This window comes from Salvelinus alpinus, chromosome 12, assembly GCF_045679555.1.
Source record: "Salvelinus alpinus chromosome 12, SLU_Salpinus.1, whole genome shotgun sequence".
NCBI classification, from domain to species: domain Eukaryota; kingdom Metazoa; phylum Chordata; class Actinopteri; order Salmoniformes; family Salmonidae; genus Salvelinus; species Salvelinus alpinus.
Genome location: NC_092097.1, coordinates 8,930,172 through 8,934,524, shown reverse-complemented (window position 1 = coordinate 8,934,524; position 4,353 = coordinate 8,930,172).

Genomic DNA, 4,353 nt, shown 5'->3' with positions numbered 1-4,353 from the left:
TCCATTATTTCTTTTAGGCAGGTCTAAAGAAACATTATATAAAGATAATTTGTTTTCAGAAGAACAGAATATGAGTTGAGAATATTTATTTATTTAACCTTTATTTAACCAGGAAGGGCTCATTGAGATTTGAAATCTACTTTTCGAGAGCGTCCTGGCCAAGATAGGCAGCACCAAGTCATTAGACAATTACAGACAGACAACATGAAAAACTGCAAGTAATCTAGTAAAAACCATAGAATTCACAAGAGTAAAATCATAAAACAGAAAATTAAAAACCTTGACAGGTCAGGGAATAAGTCTCAAAATCCTTCATCGGTGATTTAAAAACACCAATCGTGACAAGTTCTTACAGTTTAAAGTATTTTGTAAGGCGTTCCAAGCAGATGGCGCAGAGTACATAAAAGCCCTTTTACCAAATTCATTTCGGAAATTTCTAACAGTTAGCAGGATAAAGTCCTGCGAACGAAGAGAGTACCCACCACATTTCTGAACAATAAAAATGCCCAAATAAAATGGTAGTAAACCCAAAATGGCTTTGTAAATAAAAGTTTACCAGTGACTGAGCCTACGAGTGACTAGAGAAGGCCAGCCAGCCGTCGTATACAAAGTGCAGTGGTGCGTAAGGGTTTTGCAGTTTAAATAAATCTCAATGCGCCATGGTAAAGGGTGTCAATTGATCTCAAACACTGAGTGGAAGCATTCGTATATATAAAATATCCCCATAGTCTAGTAAAGGCATAAATGTAGCTGATACTAGCCTCCTGGCTTCAAAACAAAAACAGGCCTTATTCCTAAAATAAAATCCCAACTTCAGCTTCAATTTTTTTGTAAGTTGTTGAATATGCAATTTAAAAGATTAAAATGCCAAGATATTTATATGAGGTTACACTCTCAACCTCATTGCCCTGACAGGTAGTAATAGGTGAAAGGTTCAGAGATCTATTTCTTGCTTTAGAAAGCACCATTAGTTTAGTTTTGTCAGTATTGAGGATACGCTTCAATTGACACAAGGTATGTTGAACAGTATAAAAAGCAGTTTGCAAGTTCTGGAAAGCTTTTGTGCGAGAGGAGGCACAACAATAAATAACAGTATCATCAGCATAAAAGTGAAGTTGCGCATTTTTCAAATTTTTGTCTAAATTATTTATAGAAATAGTGAATAAGAGGGGACCAAGTACAGAGCCCTGGGGCACACCATTACAGACAGACAATTTAATATGACTATGTTATCTGGCTATAGGCTGTAAGCTTGTTAATTTAGTAGACAAGAAATGCTTTTAAGTCCCATTCCATTATTTTATATTATAGGATTTAATAGTAAGAAGAATATAATTGAACCTAGCTGAATAAAACAGAAAGGATATTTTTCCCATTTCGGAGCGAGTGCGCATATGAAGTGGCGATGTTGAGCGTTAAAGTGATCATTTGAACAGGTCCTATACAGTGCACTGGGAAAGTATTCAGACCCCATGACTTATTCCACTTTTTGCTACGTTATAGCCTTATTCTAAAATGGATGAAATTGTTTTTTTTCTCTCATCAATCTACACACAATACCCCATAATGACAAAGCATTGTTTTCAAATGTATTCAAAATAAACAACTGAATTATCACATTTACATAAGTATTCAGACCCTTTACTCAGTACTTTGTTGAAGCACCTTTGGCAGCGATTACAGCCTCGAGTCTTCTTCGGTATGATGCTACAAGCTTGGCACACCTGTATTTGGGGAGTTTCTCCCATTCTCTGCAGATTCTCTCAAGATCTGTCAGGTTGGATGGGGAGCGTCGCTGCACAGCTGTTTTCAGGTCTCTCCAGAGATGTTCGATCGGGTTTAAGTCCGGGCTATGGCTGAGCCACTCAAGGACATTCAGAGACTTGGCCCGAAGCCACTCCTGTGTTGTCTTGGCTGTGTGCTTAAGATCATTGTCCCTTTGGAAGGTGAACCTTCGCCCCAGTCTGAGTTCCTGAGCGCTCTGGAGCAGGTTTTCATCAGGCGTCTCTCTGTACTTTGCTCCGTTCATCTTTCCCTTGATCCTGACTAGTCTCCCAGTCCCTGCTGCTGAAAAACATCATGATGATGCCACCACCATGCTTCACTGTAGGGATGGTGCCAGGTTTCCTCCAGACGTGATACTTGACATTCAGGCCAAAGAGTTCAATCTTGGTTTCATCAGACCAGAGAATATTGTTTCTCACGGTCTGAGAGTTTTTAGGTACTTTTGGGCAAACTCCAAGCTGGCTGTCGGGTGCCTTTTACTGAGGAGTGGCATCTGTCTGGCCACTCTACCATAAAGGCCTGATTGGTGGAGTGCTGCAGAGATGGTTGTCCTTCTGGAAGGATCTCCCATTTCCTTAGAGGAACTCTGGAGCTTTGTCAGAGTGGCCATCGGGTTCTTGGTCGCCTCCCTGACCAAGGCCCTTCTCCCTCGATTGCTCAGTTTGGTCGGGCGGCCAGCTCTAGGAAGAGTCTTGGTGGTTCCAAACTTCTTCCATTTAAGAATGATGGAGGCCACTGTGTTCTTGGGGACCTTCAATGCTGCAGACATTTTTTGGTACCTTTCCCCAGATCTGTGCCTCAACACAATCCTGTCTCGGAGCTCTAGTTGTAGAAACATCTCAATGATGATCAATGGAAACAGGATGCACCTGAGCTCAGTTTCGAGTCTCATAGCAAAGGGTCTAAATACTTATGTAAATATGTTGTTTCTGCTTTTTTTTGTAATACATTTGCAAATATTTCTAAAAACCTGTCTTCGCATTATCATTATGGGGTATTGTGTGTAGATTGTTTAGGAAAAATAGTAATTTAATAAATTTTAGATTTATGTGGAATGTGGTCAAGGGGTCTCAATACTTTCCGAATGCACTGTGTGCTAGATTTAGAGTTATTTGGCAACTTTAGTTGTAAATGATACAAACCTTTGAATGTCTCACAAATCAAAACAAACCATGATGTGACGATGATTTGAAAAAGTCACAAAAAAAACTTGCTCTCTATTCCTTGCCTCTCATCAAGTGATCATATTTTCACAATTCACAATTTAATCCTGTCTTTACTAATATGTAAAATTTGTCTTGATTTAGAATGGCCATTTAACAAATGGGGAGGAACAGGGGCAGGGGAAAAAATACATGTCATCAGTATGCACTCGAATAGCGAATGGAGGCCGCTTTCCCACTAGTTCGTTTTTCAATCATGCTGGTAGGCTACTTCACATCAACCACTGTGAGGATGATGCAGCTTCTTGCTAAACGATAGGTTAATATTTTGCGCCAAACTCTGTATGCCATGGGCTCTCCAACCCTGTTCCTGCAGCTACCCAGTGCTTAATTTGGGAAACCAAGTGAAATCTGTTCGGGGACATTGATAGTAACATGTTTTCACAACAAAACATATTTCATGAAGGTCACCGCCCATCTCTCTGAGTGCTGGCGAAAGGAATGAAGGAGAGAGGAGATGGAAATGCACGGTGGTAAGATATATTCTGTAGCTAAAAGTAATGTCAGCCTATTAATTATGAAAATATAAAAAACACCCTAGGCTATTCAAAATCAAATAAAAATGTACTATAATTGTAGGCTTAGCCATCATGCTTAATCAATTAACCAACGGCATCGCTTAGGCCTAAACGTTTTCCCCTAGACTCATGGATAGAACGTTTGGAGCGTAGCATAAGCAGTCCATCCAGTATGCATAATAATACAGTCCACACTCAAAGGTGATTACTAGAATTTATTTAATTTGATAGTATAAGCTGCTAGACCAATTATGTACCAAATACATCTTAAATGCATAAAATGCGGTAGGCTATGTATTGTATAACGGCACAATCATTATTTTAATTCAGTTTTTTTTTTCGGGCTTGGGCTCATAGGCCTATGCATAAACTCTAATATGCATATGGGGTTTTTGAATGAATGATCAGCTTAGAAAGCGCTGTCCATTTCGGTGTGTTTGAAACAACATCCTCAACGACCATGTTTTCCACTTTAACCTGCTGTTTAACTTCTTTCTTCAATTGATCATTCACAGTGAGGTGAGTTTTAAAAGCATAATACTGTTTTGATGTGATTTTTGAACACATTTGCATTGATGTCAGAGTGGTTAGAGGGACAATAGAGCCCTGAGTACCAGGCCATTAGTGACCTGATGGTTGTGAGCAAGTTGGGTACTACCAATGCATGTCCAGAGTGCATAAAAGGAGATTACTGTGACTCAACGGTCACATGAAATTCTACTGCGGTCATGACTCATGACTGCCAGTGGCGGTAATATGGTCACCGCAACAGCCCTTGGGAGCTACAAAATTATACCGGAGGTACTGTACGTCTCAAACTGACATTC